Source organism: Astatotilapia calliptera, chromosome 4, assembly GCF_900246225.1.
Source record: "Astatotilapia calliptera chromosome 4, fAstCal1.2, whole genome shotgun sequence".
NCBI classification, from domain to species: Eukaryota; Metazoa; Chordata; class Actinopteri; order Cichliformes; family Cichlidae; genus Astatotilapia; species Astatotilapia calliptera.
Genome location: NC_039305.1, coordinates 22,700,332 through 22,725,991, shown reverse-complemented (window position 1 = coordinate 22,725,991; position 25,660 = coordinate 22,700,332). Strand labels below are relative to the sequence as shown.

The following is a 25,660-nucleotide window of genomic DNA, read 5'->3' as shown; positions in this document are numbered from 1 at the left end:
CTGACTTCATGTGGGACTCGAGCCCTACCCGTGTAGGTGAAAAATAATTTTTAGCTTTCCATTGCACAACCACATGTGGCTTTGTTTTTTATAGTACCCCATGTTGCTCATATGTGATGTGGGTTCCCCTTTCCAACTGCCTCAGTCAGAATATGCTTTTTTTCTTTTCTTTTTTTGGGGAGGGGGGTAATGCCAAGAGCCATAATATCAAAGTTATCCTGACAGTACAAAAGCAATACTTACACCCTTACTTTTTCCACATGACATGGCAGCCAGGTGCTGAAAATCAAATGCACTTCATTAACTGATCATCGGCAAGTGTGAGCACCTATAAAAGGAGAATTTTTTGGCACTGTGTGTTAATACAATGCCACGAACTTGAACTTCAAAGTAGTCCAGATTTAGAAATGAAATTGAACTGAATTACACATTTCATGTAACATTTCAGGACGTGAAGGAGCCATTTGTCAGAATCTTTTGTAGACACTTTAAACGCTACCACTTTAAAGGAAAGTCGACCAAATCTGAATCACCTACAAGGAAAAAATAAATTAATACAATAAGATACAAATTTTCTGCTACTAGAGTAATAATGTGCTCAAGAAGTTGCTTCATTGCAGCTTATTGAACTTTGCAGCAGGTCACACACACTCACACGCGAGGGTGGACTCTATCCTTGACGTGAGACCACAGCTTTACCACTCCTTCCTAGAGGGCTTATGCACCAACGCTGAGATGATATAAATCACATTCCACATGTACAGAAAAACATTTCAAACATTTTTCTGCTATGTTAATCGACAATACAGGATCTAAAAGTTTTGCAAAACTTTAAGAGCAACAACCAAAGCCCCAAACCCGATGTTCCACAAAAACACATACAGTACATTTACAGCACATCAGCAAAAACATCAACAGCATGCAGGCTATTTTCTAAGACTACACTGATTATGACTATCAGTGATGTTAAAGACTTTTGATAGTTTAAGACCTTGTTCACCACTTCCTGTCAGGGTCATCTCTGCCATTTCAGCCCGTTCCTCAGCATCGTCCAGGTCATGGATGGTCTTCATGTATTTAAACAGGCTGCTGTTGGCCTGCTATTCTTACAGAAACACACAAATTAGCTGCCAGCTCCAGCACCAACCTTCTTCCACCTGGAAACACACACACACACTGTGTCTGCTTTCTTTCACTCATGTCACATGTCAAATCTTAAACTTTTCTAAATAACATCATAATATTTTTTAAAACACTGGGAAAATAAGGCACATCCACAACTTCCAGTGAAGCTTCAGCCTCCTCCAGAGTCATCTGCAGCTCCTCTTTCTCCACCTCCGCGTTCTTCTTGGCTTGTGGACGCTGCGGCCTCCTTCCCCAAGCTGACAGTCAACTCCTTGATCTCCTCTGAAACGAAATGGCACAGAAATAAAAACACAACAGTTAATCACTGAGAATCATATTTTCCTTTCTTCAAATGCTTGCAAGTTATGATCAGCTGTAATGGACAAGTTAGAAAGCACCTGAGAGGGTTTTGTTCTCCTTGCAGACAGTCATCAAGTGATCCTGGCTTTCCGTCTCCAGCATGTAGATCTCCATCATGTAGGAGCGGCTCTCCATCTGGCTGTTCTCCAGTTCCAGTTGCAGCTCCTCATCCTTCTGGCTCCACTCGGCTGCCATCTTATCGAAAACTCCCGGCTTCTTATCCAGAGCTGCCGCATTGGACTGCTTACACAAAGGCAGACATAGCAAACTCAGTTAGTTAGATTCATTATTATTATTAATTGTTGCTGATATATCATTACAGAAAGCATTAATATAATAAAGAAGTGCATTATCCACACAAAAGGTGAGGATAACTGGATCAGAAATTAGTTGGGTAACTAAGTTTCTAAGTAATAGCTTTGAATAATCAGACGTTCCAGCATTGCTCTTGTTTCCAGTGCTGTTGAAAACACTTTGCTTGTTTATTGGAATTTTGCCTCTTGACTGCTCTCTGCTGGATTTGTTTGTTAGCAACTAACCTCATGTGCATGACCTCTGCCGTGTAATAGCCTCTGGTGCTTCTGTGTCCTGTACACATTGAGATTTTGTTTTTGTGCATGTGTATCTTCTCTATGTCTATAGTGAAGTCCTCCATCTCTCCCTGCAACCTCTGCTTGACCTTTTCCAGGCTGGCAGCTCTGGCCTGAGCCGCCTCTGCTGCCTCCTCAGCCTCCTGGAGATGCACTGCAAGTTTGCGCCTGGGAGAGAGTGGGAGGAAAGAACCAGAGTGGAATTTAAATTAAAATTTTATCACTGTCATGATTCATAAGACTCTTTTTTTAAAATTCTTTTGAACCTACTTGGTCTCCTCCAGCTCCTCGGTGCGGCGTATGGCGTCTCATACTTGCTCCTCCATGTGGTGACGTCAGCAGTGAGCTTGGACACAAGACGCTGGATCTCCCCACGGGATTCTAACTCCTCATCCAGCTGCTCCTTTAACTGCAAGAGATCATGCAGGGCATTCACCAGGCTGAGTTATGAGCCTGTGGATAGGTAGTCTGGATGGAGAGGTGGAGAGGCAAATGCATGATGCATCCAGCTCAACAAGGAACAGTAATGCATGCATTCGCATTCTCACCAGTCAGATGGATTTTGCCAGCACTGAGCTCTGTCTGAGTGTGCTCCATCTCAGCCAGGCGAGTGTTTGCCTCCGACACGCTGTCCTCCACTTTGTGGGCCTCAGAGTTCATCTATAAGAGTGGCTGAGCGTCTATGTTTGTGGCTGTTTTATTTTGAAAGAGTTAAGCACACAAGAGTCTAAAGATCTAGCTTTGCTTTCTGAGCAGCTTTCACGGTGGCGTTGAGATCTCCCGCTTCTTCCGGTCTGTCACTGAGGTCCACCAGATCTAGTGACAGCTCTGCTCTCTGCTTCTCTACCTAACAGGAAAACAACTTGACTCTCTAGCTGTAGCATAATGTCACATGTCTGCGTATTTTTTACTTGAATTCATATGCGTAGTGGTCAGGTATGTATCACGTTTGGACTGAAATAGACTCTCAAAGATGAAACTGCTAGGTAAAGCTGTGATACAAGCTGTCCGTGTGCCTTGGCTCTCATGGCTCGTTCAGCTTCCAGCTCCTCCTCCAGCTCCTCGATGCGTCCCTGAAAGAGGATAGAAAACGAATCAACGCGTGCATAAGCACTCACAGCAAAAACCTTGCGTCTTTAAAGCCAGACTATTAATCATCACTGCTCTTTATCCTCTTTTGCTTCTCACTTTCCTATTTCCAAATTTTCACACTGCAATGCTTCTTTGCTCCCATCATTGTCATTTTAGCCGTCCGGTTAGCTTTCATTTGCTTTCACCAAGCTTTAATCTTTTTTTCTCTTCACTTCCAATAAAAGTTCACTTTTATCAGTGTATTTATTAGAATTCATCCTGTAGCGTGAAGATGCTATGATTCTTTTGGGAGTGACCAGGATGGACAGGATACATCAGAGAGACGACTCCGGTTGACTCCTCCGGTTGAGGTTTAGAAGAAGGTTTGGACATGTGCAGAGGACAGATAGTGGATATGCGTAACAGATGAGGATGCTAGGGATGGGGTGAGATGGAGGCAGATGATGTGTGGCTCACCCTAACGGGAGCAGCCAAAAGAAAATGAACAATCCTCCAACTGTTGGTAAGACATTTAATGGATGAATAGAAATTTAAGCTTCATGATGATGCCGTCAGAGAGGTCAGATGACCACCAGACTCAGAGTGTTGGAACTTTCTGTATAAACAGTAGACCAACTAGTACAGCCATCTGTGCTGCTAAAAATAATTTACAATTGTAGTTCAGGTTTTGCATAAATAGCATCTACAACTGCTAAAGTGTGCATCTTGTACGGTGCTTCTGACACCCTGTTAGCCCTGACAGAAGAAGGAACAGTTTCAAATAACCCTTATTAAGAATATAGTGAAAATAAAAAGCTATTGTAGTTTCACCAACCTGGTGTTCTTTGAGTTTCTGGGTGAGCGTGGTGCTGAGAGCTTGCTCATCCTCCTCCTTCTAGTTCGTGTTGATAATTTCAAAGTCTCTCCTTTAAACACACAACAAATGGACACAGCAGAACATGAAAGAGGGTCCATTTCCACTGACAGTTTGTAGATAACAGGAACATACACAAATATATGTAGAAATGGTGTAAACCTTTATCTTCTTCTATGTTATACTTACAGATGAGGTCAATATGATGAGACAAAAAGCATGTATCTATAATGTCGGGCTTTAAATTTTGAGATGAAGACAAATTTTAGTTTACTTTTAGGTTAGGCTTTCAAGGAAGAAAGTTTTGTTTATCAAGTGCAAGTGTCCAGGAAATAAATGTAAATCTGTGTGTGTGTGTGTGTGTGTGTGTGTGTGTGTGTGTGTGTGTGTGTGTGTGTGTGTGTGTGTGTGTGTGTGTGTGTGTGTGTGAGAGAGAGAGCACTCTTGTCCCCTCTCTCACTTTTCATATGCCAGTTCCCATTCGTCAAGTGGCAGGGTACACTCTGGACAGGTCACCAGCATTTAGTCATAACCTTCAAATTCTGCATCAAATCTCCTGGTTTTGTGGTTATTTGTCCAAATGTCTGCAGGCACAGAAAATGCAAATGAGCTACATCTCATCAGCTGCTACACTCCTGTTCCCTGTGCCCTTAACCTGTTTCTCCTTCTCAGTCTTGGCCAGTGTAGACTCCAGGGAGTCCAGGTCTCTCCTCAGCTTATGCAGTTTCCCCTCCAGCTGCCTTCTCTGGTTGTGAAGAGACGCTGTGTTGCCTTCTTCTTCCTCCAGGCGCTCATTTAGATCCTAAACTCACAATTGTTTGTAAAAAAGAAAAAGAAAAAGAAAAAGAAAAAAAAAAGACTTTTTGTGGATTCCAAGAAATGAAAAGCTCTAAATAATAATGACCTCATTTAATGAGTATTCGACCTTGTGTATGTGCTAAACATACACAAGGCCATTTTGCTAGTTATCCCAACATTAAATTTTACTCCATTTATATTCACATATACTGGCGATCCAAGTTATTATTACTGACAAAAAAAATCCCCTTTATCCTGTTTGCTGCTGTATTACTGCAGATTATACCAAATGGCCTCCACTGAGCTCTACTGGTAGATGCTAAAGACGTCTGTAACACAGTACAGATCCTGTATTGCAAATTACCTGCACAGTCTCCTCCAGCTGGACCTTCTGGTGCATCAGCCATGTGCAGCGCTCCTCTGCATCACCCACTGTGTCCTGCTCCTGCAGAGAGACAAAGGCACAAGAGAAACAAAGCGATTTAAAGATGTATAATATGTATTATCCTGATGTAACGGTAACACATGGGAAGCACAAACATTGGCTCATAAGCATCCTTTACACTAAAGAAACAACAAAGGCATCAGCCTTTTATTGTATTGGTTGTTTTACTGTGCTACTTTGCAGAAAAAAGATTTCCAATATACTACAGGAATTTAATTTGCAGGACTCTAAATATAGCATAAATGCACAGAAACATCTGCTAAGCAGTGCTGTGTGTAGACATAATGATCTACTTACTGCAGCCAATGACAGGGCAAGGTCATTCTTCTCTTGTGACAGAGTGACAAGCTTTCTTTCCAGATCTTTAATCTAGCTCTCCAGTCCCTTCACCTTCTCCACTGCCACCCTCAGCTCCTCCTTAGCTTTGAAGGTCTCTTCCTGACATCTGACCATCAGCAGGGGCTTCACCTGTCGGCACAAAGCAAGAAATATGATGATGAAAATATGATGATGATAATTAATCATTTGTCAAGAGGAGTAATTTCAAAATTTGACCTTAGTGTAGAGTTTCCACTAACCCCAGCAGCGTAACTGGAGGAACTTCCTCACATTGTGCTGGATACCCATCAGTGCAATTCTACATAACACGCGCCACATAAATGCAGAAAGAACAACCAAAACGGCTACAGTACTGTGCATGCATGCATATACAAACAGATCCACACACTGAGGGTCAGCATCTTCTTAAACTCAATCCTCATCAGAAATCCTCTAAGCTGAGCCTGCAGCATGGTTATGATCGTTGCCAGCCGCTCATCACGCATGTCCTCCAGCTTTGCCAGGATGCCCGCATGGAAAAAGAATCCTGGCAGGATGGGAGGAAAACACAGACAAGCAAAAGATGGAAAAAAGAAAGACAAAGAAAAAAGGAAATGATAGAAAAAAAGAAGACCTATGGTCAGTCTTTAGATAAACAGCTTTGAACATATTACAGACAGTATTATACTAGTACTACAATATTATATACTATACTATATCTGTACCAGATGCCAATAGTAGATAGTATTTAACAGTCATAATCATCACTTGTACTTTTTGAAGATTTAAATCATAAGAAAATTTAGACAATGTATGATTTTATTGAAGCGAAGGAATATTGTAGCATTCATTCTTCTGGGTCTTTGTAATAGTGGTGTACCTTGGAGTGGCTCCATGTTATCTAGGCCGATGGAATTTAGGATGAGCTCAGAGGCCTTCTTGTTGTCAGCAAGTCCCTTGAGGATGATGTGGGTGTTGAGGATATAGTACCTGGACATAGTACAGAGAAGACCAGAGAGGGAAAAGAGTAACAAAAAATATGATCACACTCAAATGATTGCTTTATTTTATTCATATAGTGCTAAATCACAACAACTTTCACCGCAAGGCGCTTTATATACCTCCAATGGAGCTCTAACACCTCTGCGGTCTTAAAGAAGGCCCAACAGCGTCTCCACTTTCTGAGAATCCTCAGAAAAATGGACCTGAAGCAGGAGCTGCTGCTCTACCGCTGCTCCATTGAAAGTGTGCTGACATATTGCATCGGTGTGTGGTTCTCCAGCTGCACCACAGCACACAGAAAGGCACTCCAGAGGGTCATCAATATGGCCCAAAAAATCATTGGACATCCTCTTCCCTCCCTGAAGGACCTGTACAGCACTCGCTGTCTCAAGAGGGCACGCAGCATCCTACGGGACTGCACACACCCAGGACACGGGGTGTTTAAGCTGCTGCTGTCTGGCAGGAGGTTCAGGCTGCTGAGGTCCCGAACAAACAGACTCAAGGACAGCTTTTACAACAGGGCAATAAATCAAATCAAATCAAATCACTTTTATTGTCACATCACATGTGCAGGTCCATTGGCACAGTACATGTGAGTGAAATTCTTGTGTGCGAGCTTCACAAGCAACAGAGTTGTGCAAAATACAATAACATAAACAGGCAAATATACGAATGGCTAAATCTGAAACTAATAAATATATGTACAATATATAATAGTATATGCAAAAAAAATTTCTGGATGTGTATACTAAATGTTTTTCTGTGTGTGTGTGTGTGTGTGTGTGTGTGTGTGTGTGTGTGTGTGTGTGTGTGTGTGTGTGTGTGTGTGTGTGTATACACATATTTTACAGATTAAATAGAGTAAACAATAAATAAAATATAAAAATATACAGAGTTGAGACATGTGCAAAACAGTGGCATTACTGTACAGTATGGAGTGCATAGTGTTGAAGTTCCAGTAGTGAAGCTGAGGTGTCTATGACGTGTTCAGCAGTCTGATGGCCTGATGGAAAAAGCTGTCTCTCAGTCTGCTGGTACGGGACCGGATGCTGCAGAACCTCCTTCCTGATGGAAGTAGTCTGAACAGTTTATGGCTGGGGTGACTGGAGTCCTTGATGATCCTCCCCGCTTTCCTCAGGCACCGCTTCCTGTAGATGTCTTGGAGGGAGGGAAGCTCACCTCCAATTATCCGTTCAGAGCACCGCACTACTCGCTGGAGAGCTTTGCGGTTGTAGGCGGTGCTGTTGCCATACCAGGTGGTGATGCATCCAGTGAGGATGCTCTCAATGGCACAGGGATAGAAGGTCCTGAGGATGCGGGGGCTCATGCCGAATCTTTTCAGTCTCCTGAGAAAGAAGAGGCGCTGCTGCGCCTTCTTCACTGTTTTGTTTGTGTGTACTGACCACGTAAGATCCTCAGCCAGATGTACGCCAAGGAACCGGAAGCTGCTCACTCTCTCCACAGCAGCGCCGCAGATGGTGATAGGGGTGTGTACTTCTCTGCACCTCCGGAAGTCCACTATCAACTCCTTTGTCTTTGCGACGTTGAGGGTGAGATGGTTGTCTTGACACCAGTGGGTCAGGGCGCTGACCTCCTCCCTGTAGGCCGTCTCATCACCGTTGGTGATAAGACCCACCACTGTAGTGTCGTCCGCAAATTTCACAATGATGTTGGAGTTGTTAGTGGCTGTGCAGTCGTAGGTGTAGAGTGAGTACAGGAGAGGGCTCAGTACACACCCCTGTGGAGCACCAGTGTTCAGTGTGACGGGGGATGAGGTGATGCTGCCCAGTCTGACCACCTGGCGTCTATCAGACAGGAAGCTAAGGATCCAGCTGCAGAGGGAGCTGCTCAGTCCTAGATCCTGCAGTTTCCTGTCCAGCTTCGAGGGAACGATGGTATTGAATGCTGAGCTGTAGATGTCATCCAGGGAAGGACGGATGTTGTTTTGCTGTGCTGTATTTTAATGTGAAGTGTACTTATTTATATTTTTATATTGCATGTACTGGTTATACTTTGTGCAGTGTTTTATTTAGATTGCATGTTTTGGTTATACCGTCAAATTGTCCTGGAGAGACTCCGCCTTTCCCCATTTTTACTAATTGGACACACCTGAGAGGAAAGGCAGTGTAATTTACAGAGTGCTGAGTGACACATAAGAGGGTTGGAGCTTGGCGTTCGAGGAGGACGGACAGCACCAGCGACGCGGAGCGAACAGGCGGACGGCAGTAGTAACGAGAGCCCAGCTTGTGCACTGCGGGAGAGCAGAGGCGGCGAGACAGCTGGTGCCGATTTGCAGTTTTAAAGAAGCGGCGGGCGGAGTTGAGAGCTCTGCCCACCCGGGGTAAGTCTTCGACTTAGCCCCTTTTATTGAATGAAAATTGCCGAAAAGAATAGTGACTGCCGCTCCCTCCCTTTCTTCAGCGTACCAGGACGCGGAATGCGGGGAGGAAGGCGAGGACTCCGCTGGGTTTCCCTTTTACATCACTTCGCTGGACTTTTTTAGTTCTTTGTGACTTTTATATCGTGGCGGATGCCACTGGACTTTTAATGTTGTGTTTTATTGCTTTTTATTGTGTTACCCCTTGGCCAAGGTTGTTTTAATTCATTTTGCATTTTTAACTATTTAAATATAATAAATTATATTTTAATTATACAGTTTTTTAATCGTGTGCTTTCCCTTGGCGGCTCCACTGCTCTGTCCGTTTGGAGGAAGGTTTCCTTCCTTTAAAAAAAAAAAACGACACTGTGGAAATAAAATCACCTTCGCTCCGTTACATAATCTACAAACAGCATTCTCACCTACGTGTCTCTCTTCTCCAGGTGTGACAGGGCAGTGTGTAGTGTCAGGGCTATGGCATCATCAGTGGACCTGTTGTGGCGGTATGCGAACTGTAGAGGGTCCAGTGAGTCGGGTAGTGCAGAGCGGATGAAGTCCCTGACCAGCTTCTCGAAGCATTTGCTCACGATGGGGGTCAGGGCTACAGGTCGCCAGTCGTTCAATGAGGAGATGGTGGAGGATTTGGGTACAGGGACGATGGTGGCCATTTTGAAGCAGGCTGGGACTACAGATAGAGAGAGGGAAAGGTTGAAGATGTGTGTGAACACTCCAGCCAGCTGAGCCGCGCATGACTTGAGGACTTGAGGACTCTGTGTATTTAGCCCTGATCAATGCGAATAGCTGACCTGACTGGCTACCTCCCTGGACTTTTCTTTAGGGGGGAGGTAACAATGTTTAAAATAATAATAATATTTATATTTATAACAAGGTGCAATAATAATTAATGTGCAATAATAACAGTGTGCAATACACATACACTTATTATTCTTTTTTATACTAAGTTAATATACTGTGTTGTGTTGTTTGTTGCGTTGTGATGTGTCATATCGTCAGTGTTGGGGAGTAACGGAATACATGTACCGCCGTTACGTATTTAAAATACAAAATATGAGTAACTGTATTCCGTTACAGTTACCGTTTAAAAAGGTGGTATTCAGAATACAGTTACTTTGTTGAAATAAATGGATTACACTGCGGTACTTTCCTGTTTCATTTTGTCGCGGGTCAGGACTGTTTGGGTTTTGTTTGACAGCTACGTTCTGTTGTTCCAGGCGGCAGCGTTACGGTTGCCCTGGTTACAGGGCGACGCTCTCTCTCTCTCTCTCTCTCTCTCTGCAACTGTGTGTTTCCTGGGTGAGAGAGCGCCTTTTTTTGTTGTTGTTGTTGTGCTAAGCTAACAGGCAGAATGCTACAAGCATAGCTCTAAACAATGTAGCATCATGGGCAATGTAGTCCGTGTTGCAGGGAGAATGGACTGCCATGCACGTTATGGGTCTGTGAGCGCAAGGAGGGAGAAAAAGGGGAGTGGAAAGGTACGAGTTGTCATCGAGGAAAAACGGCAGCTGGAAGCATGTAAATGTAATAATAACCACTTCAGCCAAGAAGAGTGCCTGACGAGCCCAGTTTTAAGTAAGCTATTAAGACTCGACTGTACACCGTGTTCGTGTTTTCCTCCGAAAACAATAAGTTCCGTTGGAGCAGTCTTTCAACGCCTCTCTCTGTCTCTGTCAAAAAAAGTTGACCCACACAACAAAGTAAAGCTATTTTTCGGCTACGAGCCAACAGGGACCCCGCCGTATTAGTCAGAGGTCCCTTTACTACAGTTCGGAGTCGCGGACCTTCAGTAATAGTAATAAATCACACAGCAATAGTACATTCACGTTGTTGTAAAAAGCATGATAATATATTAAGTAATCCAAAGTATTCAGAATACGTTACTGTCATTGAGTAACGTAACGGAATACGTTACAGAATACATTTTGGGGCATGTAATCTGTATTCTGTAATGGAATACATTTTAAAAGTAACTTTCCCAACACTGCATATCGTGTCGTGTTGTGTTATATGTAGTGCCGACGTAGGACAGTTTTCCAATTTCATTGTACTACTGTACGACTGTGCAATGACAATAAAGAGTTATCTTATCTTATTTTAAGGTAAAGAGTCCAAGATTGAAGTGCTCTGTTGGGATCGAACTAACTAAACTCTAGCTACATTGTGTATGTGTATATACACTAGAATGATTGGGATAAATACAGATGTAGTTAGACCTTGGTTTGAACTCTGGGTTAGGAAATCCTTTCCCTCTAACACCCCACTACAGGCATGCTGGTGCAGGATGAGAAGACTGTCTGTCACACCTTTGAAACACAAACAATAAAGAATGAAATCACGAATACCAAGATCAGATTTGGAAACTAAAATTATTCACCAATGTCTATGACAGTGGTTCCCAAACTTTTTTTGCTGGGCCTGTTAGGATGCCTGGGTCGTTGACCCAGGGTTTTTGAGTTTATTATATTATTTATAATTTCTAGTCTTTGGTTTCTTTGAGTTCTGTCTTATAGTTTATGTCTCTGTCTTCTCTAGTTGCTCTGTCTCCCCTGTCAGCTGTATTCCCTTGTCTAGTTCGCGTCTCTGTGTATCCTTAGTTGCTATATCCCCGTGTCCAGTCAGTGTCTGTGTCTGCCCTGGTCCCACGTCTCTGTTCCCTTTGTTGCAGTGCGTGCGAGTCTGCGTCTTTAGTTCAGTCTGTGTCATGTTTCCTGTTTTATTTTGAAGGTCCTTGTCTGAGGTTAATGTATCTGGTTTCGCTTCCTCTTGTCTCGATAGGCCTGATTTGGCCCAGCTGTGTTTCCCTCCTGTTACCCATTCCCTGATTGCTCCCTCTGTGTATTTAAGCCCTGTGTTTCTGTGTTGCGATCTACCGTTTATTTTGCTGTGTGTTTTGTCTGCGTGCCTGAGTTTATGTTTAAAGTCTCAGTTCTGGTTTCTTTTTTAGTTCAGCATTAAAGCTGTTTTTTGAGTTTACTTGGTGCCTCTCAGTGTCTGCACTTTTGGGTCCACGATTCCTGTCTGCACACAGCCGCTCCATAACAGAGCCCCCCTTTGTTTTACAAGAAACAACTTATGTTGTTCATAAGTAGTTAAAGGTAGACTATGAGCAATCTATGACATTTGCATTGTTCTTATTTCTTGAATTTTACGTTTTGTATTGTCCTTAAGTCCTTTTTTACCCTCTGTTACTTTATGGGTATCGTGCAGTATCTGCAGATGTGTATTTGTTCCTGTGGCTGTGTGAGTTGCTCTGTAGAATTTGGAGACGGTTTGGAAGGAAGACCCTTTTTTCTGTTTCTTGGATCCTCCGGAAGTGTCCTTTTCTTTGAAGAGAGGGGCCAGCAAGGGCATTGACGACTTCTGGAAGAGTCCCACCTCTGTCTCACTCAGGGGGTCTTTGTTCTTATCCAGCCATGCTGTTATATTGTAGCCCACCTATGAGAGGTAAAAACTAGGGGTGCAACGATATTCGTATCGATATTGAACCGTTCGATACAGTGCTTTCGGTTCGGTACGCATATGTATCGAACAATACAAAATTTGTAATTTATTTTATCAACTTTCCTTCTGACGATGCTGTCTGTGTTGAGCGCTCAGTGAATCTGCGTTTGACTACTCCGCCTAGGCTGCACTGTCGAGCGCAGATCCACTGAGCGCTCAACACAGACAGCATAGTCAGGAGGAAGAGCGCAGGGCAAGCTAGCGAGACAGAAGTTAAGCTCTCCTTGCAACATGGCAAATTGAACCTCCCCACCCTCATTCAGATCTGGCGTTTGGAATTATTTTGGTTTTCATGTGACGTATGACCCTGAAGGTAAGCGAGTCATGGACTAAAGTAAAACAGTATGTTGGATGTGCCACGCAATGCTCAATTACATGGGTGGGAACTAGTGTGTTAGCGCAGTTAGCTCGTTAACGTGTTGGCAGTCTAGCCCCATGCACGGGGCGATCAGGGGTAGCTCGTTAACGGAGATTTGCCGTGTTGTGGCGTTAAGGTCATTTCAACGAGATTAACCTGAAAGCACTAGTGGGAACACAACGAATATGACTGCACATTTACTCCGACAGCATCCTAGTGCAAAGACAAGTGGAAGCAGACAAAAACAATAAGCACGCATGCTACAAACTTTACCCGAGTCATTTAGACAGCTGTTAGCACATGATTCTCCTTATGGGGACCTGATATGTTTAATATGCTGCTGAGAATATAGCCCAGAAGAAGCGTATAGTATAGCTTTTATTTTGGAAAGAGACATTTCTCTGTAATAAACTCTCTTTTCCAAAGATGAGTAATTCCTCAATCAGATACAGGGCTTGCAATATCGCTAGCCCAACATCCTGGGGCTAGCGATTTTTCCAGTCGGGCTACCAAAATCTATCTCTGCCCTGCCCGTCGGCCTATCGTAGGAAGCAAAAATATATGTCAATGCTTTTGCATTCTTTCAGAAATGTAGCTGGGTAATTATGTCATTGGCATCGGTGAGCCACTGTCAATATGTGACATATTGAAATCGCGTTTGAATTTGCTCTTGTTTTTTGCTTTCACTTTGCAATCGTGCGAACTGTGTATAGAGAGCGACAGCACTGATCTGTGAGTGATGATAATTTGTGCACCAATTCCTCTGACATCGTCTTATTAATTGGTAGCTTACTACACAAACATGACAAGTGAAATCTCCCGCAGCAAGCTTAAACATGTGAGAGGTTGATCGCGCAGAGAATCGCTGAGCTTATGTGAGTGCGTGTGTAAAAGCAGCAGGATATATATTTCAGTTCTGCTGAGCCAAATAAGACAGGTCAGGGTGAAGAAGTGACAGCCAAAGAAAAGCTTTCCACAAAACGGAAAAGTTATGACAAATCAGACTATAAGGCAAAAAGAAAGTGCAGCTTTATGGTTTCATGGACAAAATAATTTCTGTGGCTGCAATATGACGAGCTAAATAACCAGGGCTGCACATAAGTGGTCCGCAGGTGCGCATTCGCTGTCAAAATAAAAAACATGCACAAGGGTTAGGGTTAAATTTAAAAACTGTACTTTTGAGTTAAAATATATATTTATAATTTTAATAAATGACAAATTAAAAAGGCATGAACATTTTTTTTGTATCGAAAAAATATCGAACCGTGACACCAAAGTATCGAACCGAACCGTGAATTTTGTGTATCGTTGCACCCCCAGTAAAAACAGCTTAAAGTCACACATTAGCATTGATTTCATTGACAGAAGCATTTTGAAATAACTTTATTCCATCACATACACATGTTTGGAGCCATTCGTGTATTTACCAGCCAGTAATCTCTTAAGAAGTACTTGCAGTGCCGCCATAGTGCATCAGTGGGCCTTGGCCAATTTCTTCCCCCCTTCTGGCTTGAGGAAGCTGGAGGACTTGCCCAGGTGGTTTTCATACAGAGCTGCTGTGAAAGTTGCATCTGTTGCTTTTGGAAACGCACACTGCTCCTCCAAGACGGATAAAATCCCAATAGGCTGGAGGGGGGGATAAAATACATTAAGGTGGAAATAATGCCCCGTGAGTGCACACAGCGTTTCTGAGAGTATGTTTGCGTTACCCTCTGCAACAGGTCCAGGCCAAAGTCGACAAAGACCCTCCTACTTGTACTCTTCCTGCTCCATGTGGTGGTTAAAGAACTGCTGCAGCTTCTTGTTGGTGAAGATGATGCACAGCTGCTCAAAGCTGTTGAACTGGAGACAAAGCACAGAGCATGACCCTGCGAGCTGACAAGAGGAAGTAGCATATTGTAGCTTCTGATCGAGACCACTCTGCTTAAAGCTTACCTCAAAGATTTCAAACCCAGCATCGTCCAGCACTCCTGTGAAGAACTGCCGCTGCATCTCGGTGTCCAGTGTCTTATTAATGCGGGTCACCATCCACTTGAACATGCGGTCATAGGTGGCTTTTGCCAGAGCATCGATGGAGTACACACACTGGTCTTGGTTCTGACTTGAAAATTGGATGATCTTTAAAATGTGAATGAGTCCATCGGCACCTTTGTTAAATAAGTAATCACAAGGACCTTTAGTACTGAAGTGATCTCATAGCTTTGGTCACAAACTCATTGCCAACCTTGACGCGGGGGCGTGTTATGCCCTTCTGCAGCTCCCCGGAGTTGATGGCCATGAGGTGGGCAACTTTGTCAGCCACTTTAGAGGAGAGAGAGGACAAGGATCTAATTACACAGCTGAAAAATAGGTTGCTGCCAAGACTGTGATTAATGGAAGCAAAAAAAAAAACAATATGCAGTGGATGAAAAAATATTTGGTTGTATGTCAAAATGGAAGGGCATGTTTTAGGAGAAGGAGAGAGCTAAAAAGAGAAGAACTGGGGTAAACTTGAGAGAGGGAGGTAAACTTTCTCTACCCTCAGTGGAGACACATCAGCCTGCTCCTCTCTGGGTTTCTGTTTGAACTTCATGTTTCCAAAGTGCATTACTCTTCCGGTCAGTTTGTACACGGTCATCTTCTCCTCAGGAGTGAAGCCCGGGACACCGAAGGCCTCCTGTGGACACACAAGCAGAGAGAACAGAGCGTACTGGGAACAAAGTATCACAATAAAGCTGTACAAAAAGAGGCAACAGCACCATCAACAGTCCAGTACGTTTCCATAATCAAATGTTATATACAAACTCTGAATGAAAGATAAAAGCTTTCAGTGTGAGCACAGGAGTGAGCGCACATCAGTGAGCAGCAGCTCCTCGCCGCCGTCCACGTTGTCCACCAGAGTGACTCCCTGACACACCCACACTGTTTCGGGTAAGGTAATGATACTTTACCTTTTTGTTATAATGAAAAGAGACACCACAGTTACTACACTACAAGATTTGATAAAATATTGATTTCTTAAAGTATGTCCTTTAGACTCAAAAAACAAACTTAAACTCATCAGCACACCCAAATACGTTTAACTGTAGCAAAAAAATAGAAATAAAACTGTTTATGGCCTGCTACAAAAAAATCCTTTAATTAAAGTTTAACATTAGGGGTGCGGTTACTTTGATCAGCAGGTATATAAAAACAAGGAGGCTAGCTACTAGCTGTCTGCAGTCCTTCGTGACAGATAAATTAGACCACTAACTGGTGCTTTATTTGCCTTTTTGAGTTTTTAATGCAATTACACGATAGTTAAATAAATGGGTCCATAGTTTAGTAAGGTTTATACCTTTGCTTGGTTCAGTTTCAGCCAGCCACACAAGTCCACTTTGGGGTTCTGTTAGCATGAGCATTGGGTGCAGGTAGCCAAGACTAGCTGCTTTTTCTTAACTGATAAGTAAATACCCTGTTGTAACTGCCCCTCAGACATTTGTCCTCCAGGTTTGGTGAATGAAACTGCAATTTTTCAGTCTTTTAATAAGTAAAAGCTACAAACAGTGGTTTTGCCTTTTCATGAGGTTTGCTAGCTAGATAGCGCTAGACCCACTTGGCCAAACATGGTGACTTCTGGTTCCAAGTAAAGTTACTGGTTCAAAATGTAAAATACGAGTCCACAAATCAACAGATGGTGTGACATTGGCTACATCCATCTGAACTGCTGAACTATACTTGTATTTTAGTATTTTTCAGACATATTAAATTTGTGTTAAGCCACTATTTGGATCTGTTTATCCAGAGCTTTGTAGCGGTTTTACATATTGATACGCATTCTTCGCTGTTTCCCTTCACATTTAATTATTCAATCGTGTATTGCTTTACTTTTAGTTTCAACCTTTAATCTACTGCTTTTGGTGGGTTTCGCTATTTTCTTTTAACTCCCTGAGTCTTAAAGCTAACATAATTAACATTACTCCAACCATGTTACGTTACTGAGTCAGCAGTCTACTCACTTGCTTGCTGACTACTTTTCATTTACTAAAGTTACAACTTATTGAAGTAAATGCATTTAAAATTCATTTAAAATTTATTCCATTGAATTAGCTGAGCTACACCTCGAACTCTCCACTTGCTACCTTACAGCTGCACTGGTATCTCCTGCAAGTTTTTGTTTTGGGAATCAGTAATTCAGGTGGCACTTTTTCAAAACTGGGACTCTAGAAAGCTTAAAAAACTGATCCTATTAAAATAGATTTGGTGGCTCCACAGTGTAATGACTAACACATTTGACTAACACACAAAAGACCCCTGGTTTGAGACCAAGAAGAGGAACAAATCACAAGATAGTGTATTCTTTTTGCTGGTCTTACGCCTGGATAAATGTATGTTGTGTCACAAGGGCAACTGGTGCAAAATTTGTCAACTCAAACATGTGGATAAATTCACCACCATGACCCCTTGGGAAAACAGAGAGTAGCCACAAGAACATATCTCTGAGACCCAGGGATAGTCTGTCCTTCATGATATCCCAAAATGATTTAACGTAATAATATTTTCATTTTTTTTCTGGTAACATTCCTTTTTATTTTATGAGCATTAAAACTGTGGAAATTAAAAATGAAAGAAACACATTTCAACACAAAAACCCTGTTTAAAAAGAACTTCTCTTAGTCAAGCTTTTTGGTCAAACTGCATTCAGCAGCTAACAGGCACCTAAAGCTGTGCTGTTATGTCACCTCACCGTGGATGTGACAGAAGGCTGAGTGAGGCGGAAAGATTTTACTCAGAGTTGTGGAAGGTGAGTCAGACTTATTGCTGTCAGGGGATGGGGTGGAGGAGGGCCAAACATCAGAGCAGGAAGGTGTGAGCTCAGAGAAGGACATACCAGCTTTTGAGAAGCCTGCGCAGGGACAAAAACGTGACACCAGGAATCCATTATATTGTGTAAGCTAGGGTACTTGACTTGGGTCTGGATGGAGGATGTCCGAGTCATACTGTGAACATACACATGCTAAAAAATGCTTTCAGTTTTAAAGATGCCTTCAGATAGCAGCACCTTCTTGTAGTTTTATGTGCTGTGACTCATTTTTCCCCAAAAAAACCTGGTTGCTTATTAACTGTTTGATGTAATCAAAGAGCCTCCAGTTTTGGTGGTTTTGGGCAACAATGTCCCACTTTTAATTTTTCATATTGTAAACTTTTTTTAAACCCAATTTTAGGAGGTTTGAAACAGAACTGATATGGAAAGAAGAGCTGGAGTTTAGTGCACCTTTGGGAAATATATTAATTATATAAATCAGCAAAGCAAATAGTTTAAGAAACCAAACTTTTATTTTATTGTATGTGTGTGTGTGTGTTCCACTTCTACACATTGCAATGTGAAAAAACGTCAGAGCCCTATCTTACACGATGCTTTTTATCTATAATGAGTGGCGAGCGTTGTCAGTTTGTCCCTGCGCAGGCTCCTTGAAAGCTGGTATGTCGTCCTCTGAGCTTTCACCTTCCCGCTCTAATGTCTGGCCCTCCTCCGCCTCATCCCCTGACAGCAAGAAGTCTGACTCCCCTTCTACAGCTCTGACTAAAACCCTTTGTTCCTCATTCAAACCTCTGCCTTCTGAAGCACGGACATATTGCAATGGGAGTTAGTAAGTCCTGCTGTCCACTGTTCAATTAAACTTTATTTATATGGAGCCAAATCACAGCAACAGGTGCCTGAATTTGCTTTATGTTGTAAGGTAAAGACCCTACAATCACACAGAGAAAACAGTGAAAGAACACTTAAAGAACACAGATTAAAAGCTTTGTTTTGAAAGCGTTATAATTTCTGTATATTTCTGAAATTGATGTTTGGAGCTCCTCCTTGAATCGCTACCTTATCGTGGTGGAGGGGTTTGTGTGTCACAGGGATCCCAGGGGCTATGTTGTCTGGGGGCTTTTGCCCCCTGGTAGGGTCTCCCATGGCAAATTGGCCCTGGGTGAGGGACCAGACAAAGAGCGATTCATAAGACCCTTATGAAAAGGACACCGAGGGAACAGTTTACCCTGCCCGGGATAGGGTCACCGGGGCCTCACCCTGGAGCCAGGCCCGGGGAGGGTGCCCAAGGGCGAGCGTCTGGTGGCCGGGCCTTAGTCCATGGGGCCCGGCCGGGCACAGCCCGAAGAGGAGACATGGGCCCATCCTCCCGCAGGCCCACCACCCGCAGGAGGCGCCATAGGGGTCGGGTGCATTGTGTGCTGGGTGGCGGCCAGGAGCGGAGGCCCTGGCGGACTGACCCCCGGCTGCCAAGACTGGCAATAGGGACATGGAATGTCACCTCTCTGGTGGGGAAGGAGCCTGAGTTAGTGCGTGAGGTTGAGAGGTACCGGCTAGATATAGTCGGGCTCACCTCTACACATGGCTTGGGCTCTGGAACCAGTCTCCTGGAGAGGGGCTGGACTCTGTCTCAGTCTGGAGTTGCCCCTGGTGAGAGGCGGCGGGCTGGGGTGGGTATCCTAATATCCCCTCGGCTTGCTGCCGGTACGTTGGGGTTTTTCCCGGTGGACAAGAGGGTTTGTTCCCTGCGCCTTAGGGTCGGGAACGGGTCCTGACTGTCATCTGCGCTTATGCGCCGAGTGGCAGTTCAGAGTACCCAGCCTTCTTAGAGTCCCTGGGGGGTGGGTGCTGGAGGGTGCTCCACCTGGAGACTCTGTTGTCCTGCTGGGAGACTTCAATGCTCACGTGGGTAACGACAGCGAGACCTGGAGGGGCGTGATTGGGAGGAACGGCCTCCCTGATCTGAACCCGAGCGGTACTCTGTTATTGGACTTCTGTGCTAATCACAGTTTGGCCATAACGAACACCCTGTTCGAACATAAGAGTGTCCATAAGTGCACGTGGCACCAGGACGCTCTAGGCCGTAGGTCGATGATCGATTTTGTAATCGTATCAGCAGATCTGCGACCATATGTTCTGGACACTCGGGTAAAGAGAGGGGCTGAGCTGTCAACTGATCACCACCTGGTGGTGAGTTGGATCAGGTGGCGGGGGAAGACGCTGGACAGACCTGGTGCACCTAAACGCGTAGTGAGGGTGTGCTGGGAACGTCTAGCAGAGGCCCCAGTCCGCGAGATCTTCAACGCACACCTCCGGCAGAGCTTCAACAGCATTCCGAGGGAGACTGGGGACATTGAGTCCGAATGGACCATGTTCAGCGTCTCCATTGCCGAAGCTGCTGCATTGAGCTGCGGCCGCAAGGTGGTTGGTGCCTGCCGTGGTGGTAATCCCCGAACCAAATGGTGGACACCAGAGGTGAAGGGAGCCACCAGGCTGAAGAAGGAGTCCTATCGGGCTTGGTTAGCCTGTGGGACTCCGGAGGCAGCCGACAGGTATCGACAGGCCAAGCGGAATGCGGCTCGGGCAGCGGCTGAAGCAAAAACTCGGGTGTGGGAGGAGTTCGGAGAGGCCATGGAAAAAGACTTTCGGACTGCCTCGAAGAGATTCTGGCAAACCGTCAGACGTCTCAGGAGGGGAAAGCAGTGCTCTACCTGCACTGTGTATAGTGCTGGCGGAGCGCTGCTGACGTCGACTGAGAAAATTGTCAGGCGGTGGAAGGAATACTTCGAGGACCTCCTTAATCCCACTGACACGTCTTCCGAGGAGGAAGCAGAGTCTGGGGATGAGGGGAATGACCCGCCAATTTCCGGGGGCGAGGTCACTGAGGCAGTTAAACAACTCCTTGGTGGCAGAGCCCCTGGTGTTGATGAGGTCCGCCCCGAGTTCCTGAAGGCTCTGGACGTTGTAGGGCTGTCCTGGTTGACACGCCTCTGCAATGTTGCGTGGAGATCAGGGGCAGTACCTGTGGACTGGCAGACCGGGGTGGTGGTCCCCATCTTTAAGAAAGGGGACCGGAGGGTGTGTTCCAACTACAGGGGGATCGCACTCCTCAGCCTCCCTGGGAAAGTCTATGCCAGGGTGCTGGAAAGGAGAGTTCGTCCGTTAGTCGAACCTCGGATACAGGAGGAACAATGTGGTTTTCGTCCTGATCGCGGAACACTGGACCAGCTCTTTATCCTCTCCAGGATACTTGAGGGTGCATGGGAGTTTGCCCAACCAGTCTACATGTGTTTTGTGGACTTGGAGAAGGCATTCGACCGTGTCCCTCGGGGTGTCCTGTGGGAGGTGTTGCGGGAATATGGGGTGTCTGGCCCATTGCTACGGGCCATTCGATCCCTATACAACCGTTGCAAGAGCTTGGTTCGCATTGCCGGCAATAAGTCGGACTCGTTCCCGGTGGGTGATGGGCTCCGCCAGGGCTGCCCTTTGTCTCCGGTTCTGTTCATAATTTTTATGGACAGGATTTCTAGGCGCAGCCAAGTGGCGGAGGGCTTTCGCTTTGGTGGCCTCAGATGATGTGGTTCTGTTGGCTTCATCGGGTGAGGGCCTCCAGCTCGCACTGGAACGGTTCGCAGCCGAGTGTGAAGCAGTGGGAATGAGGATCAGCACCTCCAAATCTGAGGCCATGGTTCTCAGCCGGAAAAGGGTGGAGTGCCCACTCCGGGTCGGGGATGAGTTCCTGCCCCAAGTGGAGGAGTTCAAGTATCTCGGGGTCTTGTTCGCGAGTGATGGGAGAAGGGAGCTGGAGATCGACAGACGGATTGGGGCTGCAGCTGCAGTAATGCGGACGCTGCACCGGTCCGTCGTGGTGAAGAGGGAGCTGAGTGTAAAAGCGAAGCTCTCAATTTACCGGTCGATCTACGTCCCTACCCTCACCTATGGCCACGAGCTGTGGGTAGTGACCGAAAGAACGAGATCGCGGATACAAGCGGCAGAAATGAGCTTCCTCCGAAGGGTGGCTGGCCTCTCCCTTAGAGATAGGGTGAGAAGTTCGGCCATCCGGGAGGGGCTCAGAGTAGAGCAGCTGCTGCTCCACATCGAAAGGAGCCAGCTGAGGTGGTTCGGGCATCTGACAAGGATGCCCCCTGGGCGCCTCCTGGGTGAGGTGTTCCAGGCATGTCCCACCGGGAGGAGGCCCCGGGGCAGACCCAGGACACGCTGGAGAGATTATATCTCTCGGCTGGCCTGGGAATGCCTTGGTATTCCCCCAGATAAGCTGGAGGAGGTGGCTGGGGAGAGGGAGGTCTGGGCCTCTTTGCTTAGGCTGCTGCCCCCGCGACCCGGCCCCGGACAAAGCGGATGAAGATGGATGGATGGATGATGTTTGGAGTCACATGTAGAAGAAACAATTAGATTTTTAGCAATAGAAACATAATATTTGCAAACACTGTGTCACTTAACTTCCCTTGCTGCTGTAAAATGTGGAAGCTGCACTGCCCGTCATTTTGAAACCTCCACAAATGTGGCATCAATAGAAAGCCCAGGATCTCCTCTTGACAGTACAGCAGGAATTAATGATGATTGATGTCATGTAGAAGTCATGTAGACTCATGTCTACTACAGAGGACAAGAATGAATTGCTGGATCTTGGCCTAATAGGATTAATAATCTCCTAAGAGTGAAACTGCATATATCCACACAAACCAAGCCTTTGCTTTTAAAACCGCTACAAGTGTTTTAGTTTTTAAAACGTTGAATTTTAAATTGTTATTTATTCATTTTCTTGCATATTAGCATGCAGCATATGACATTATTAAAACATGTTTTTTTCCCCAGTCTGTCGTTTCACATTCAGTCATTTTAATTCCATCCACTGCAGATTTATCTGCTTTACCTCTGAGCTCTGGTTTCGTTCCAGAGAGGAGCTGGTAGAATATGTGAGATCCTCTCTCGGCAGCCTGCTGGGAAATCAGTCTTGATTTTTCGAGCAGATCTAGCACCAAGACAAACGCAATTCATAAGGGCCCATTTATCCAAATTATTTTCATTTCTCACTTGATGTTTTGTCACAGCGTGACATCTTCATGTCACGGACGACGGCACATAAAAAGCAAGGCGTGTTATTTTTAACAAGGCCCCCTGACACTGACAAGCCTGATCAGAAGTAATGCAAGAGTAACATCCACTCACAGGTCTCAGTGTCAGCGCCAGCCGGCTTAGCTGTGGATGAGGATGAACTTTCCTTAGAAGGAAAACAGACGCACATATTCGGAAACAATTTTTCTATTTCATTTCATGCGAGACATTAATAGTTTATCTGATTATTTAAAATCTGATCCCTGCAAAGTGCAAGGAGTTGTTGTTCCTGATGGGTTTACCAAATGCCTCCAACACTGGGTTGGCCTGTATGATCTGGTCCTCCACTGAGCCCTGGAAGCAGCAACATTCAAATGCCCATTATTTGAGCCTTGGAGTCTGAGGCTTTGCTCCCGGACGCTCCAAAACTGGCAAAGTACTGGATAACCTTAGTGTTTTCAGTCCTGCCTGCACCAGATTCCCCACTGATAGGAAAGGACCAGAGATCAAAAGAACGGTGTGATTACACGGTGTACATGATTTTGCAGGGAGCTCAAAGTCGGAAACAGGAACACGCGTGTTATCCTTACGTGATCAGCATAGACTGGTGCTCGCGCTCTGCGATGACAGGACATGAAAGGGGGCAGACAAACAGAGTGAGTGTGAGAGAGGAGAGTAATTGCTGCTGATTTCCCTCCGTCAGCACTGTGAACAACACAGACAGCTGTCCCGATGCCGCAAAACCTTTTTCTACTCCCCTAACAAATCATCACACGGCACACTGATTACACACCTCCAGCAACTGCCGTCTTAAAACATACAACTGCGTAACGACAGGCCACTTGCACGTTTCTGCTCCGCCTTGTATATCTGGGCCAGTTTAGCTCCATAGATAGAAAGCCATTTATATGGATTGACTGTCACACAGAAGAGGCGTGTGCATGTCCAGACGTGGGTTTAAAGGTTTAAGGATGCTCGGTCAATGATGTTAAAACATGATGGAAAGTTTTTCAACTTTGTGGCACCTTTACATGTTGATGCTATTTCCTGTACTGTGTTAAAAAATAAATGTTACATTTTTAGTGTAATTCAACCTCCTGTATGTAAAACCTCATGTATCATATCTGATACATGAGGTTTTTGTATACTTTTGATAATTCTAAATCATCAATGTATCATCATAATTGCACAATTTATTTTTAAGCAGTACATTGCAAATGAAATGCCAGATGTAGCAAATATGACACTAATTAATAATCATATATGGAAACTAGTATTTAATGCTTTTTTTTGTTTGTTTGTTTCGTCAATGGGTTCAATAAACAACCCATTTACAAAAAATTTGAATTTTTTTATTTTTTTAAGCTTTACTGGGATAAACATAAACGTTTTTCCTTTCCAGTCACCTTTCTCACTCACTATGTGTTAATAGACCTCTCTGCATTGAATCATACTTGTTAATAATCTCTGGCTCTCTTCTACAGCATGTCTTTATCCTGTCTTCCTTCTCTCACCCCAACCAGTCGCAGCAAATGGCCCCGCCCCTCCCTGAGTCTGGTTCTGCCGGAGGTTTCTTCCTGTTAAAAGAGAGTTTTTCCTTCCCACTGTCGCCAAAGTGCTTGCTCATAGGGGGTCATATGATTGTTGGGTTTTTCTCAGTATGTATTATTGTAGGGTCTACCTTACAATATAAAGCGCCTTGAGGCAACTGTTGTTCTGATTTGGCGCTGTATAAATAAAATTGAATTGAATAAACATGAAAATAATGTATACTGAAACTTGCGAGGCAGATGCAGATGGGCATCAGCTAGTTTATGGGGGGAAAAGAAGTTGTCACGTCTTACAATTCTTAAATTAAATCATTATTATTCTTATTAGTAGGAGGAGGATTTTATAGTTCACAAATAATACATCACAAACAATCGTGTTTACTAATTGGTTATTATTTAGTTGTAAACATGAAAAAACTATTATAACAAATATCAAATGAATAATAAATTATTTGTAAAGCATACATGAATATTGTTTGAACCTTTTTTTAATGAAGTTACATCTGAAGTTGAGCTTATTAAGGACTTTGTAAAGCATAAATATGCCTTTTGGCCCTTATCCTCAAATCCACACAGATTTATGGAGCACTGCACCACAAATAAACAGGACGGGCTAACGACTGATCGGAATTATAACCAATAATAACTAACACATAATGTAAAAATTGTTTTGCATTGTCATCACAAGCTGTCATTTTTACTAAAGATAAACAAAGATTTTAAGATACAATTTCACGGTTTGTTAATGAAGTTTGATTAATTACAAGGTTACAATTTATTAACTTGAGGATTACATGGTGTTACCCCTTCTAGGCATTCTGGAAGGTTTCAGACTTTTACTAACTGAAGAAGTAGTACAAAGCTACACATGTAGATTTAATGTTAAATGTGATAAATTATAGTTTGTCATCAAATAAATCATCAGTTGTATGAATAATCTTAAATCATTTTAAGCTTGCATAACCATTATGGCAAAAGAACAGAAAAGAGGGGGGGGGGGGTATGCATCAACCACATGGCGTGATTAATTCTCTGCGCAGTGAATAATCTTTATGATTGATTATGATTGATGGGAAACATACTGAATAACACATTGAAAACCAAAAGTAATAAAATTCTCTAAGTTACAAAAGGCTTTTCTGTTCCTATACTGCTTTTTTTCTATGGTTTGACTGCTTTTTAATGGTGCTGTGGATTACTCAGTGCTGTGAAGCTTGCTTATGTAGATCCTTGCGCTGACATAGTGGCGGTGAAGGTTTTCCGAGACGCGGCTTCGTTGAGGAACGTGTGATCAGCGATGTCACTGGCTTGGTAGAACTTAGGCCGTTTCATCTGCTGGACATCATCCTGCCTCACTTTCACCGTCTGGTTAGAGAAGACGATAACAATAAGAATGTCGTCGGTCATCTTTGACCCAGCA

The 25,660-nt window shown here is 44.2% G+C and overlaps 1 pseudogene; it reads right to left on the bottom strand.

Moving 5' to 3' along the window:
• Positions 1-642: 642 nt before the first annotated feature.
• Positions 643-25,660, bottom strand: part of LOC113021568 (myosin-16-like) — a 30,801-nt pseudogene continuing 5,783 nt past the window's right edge.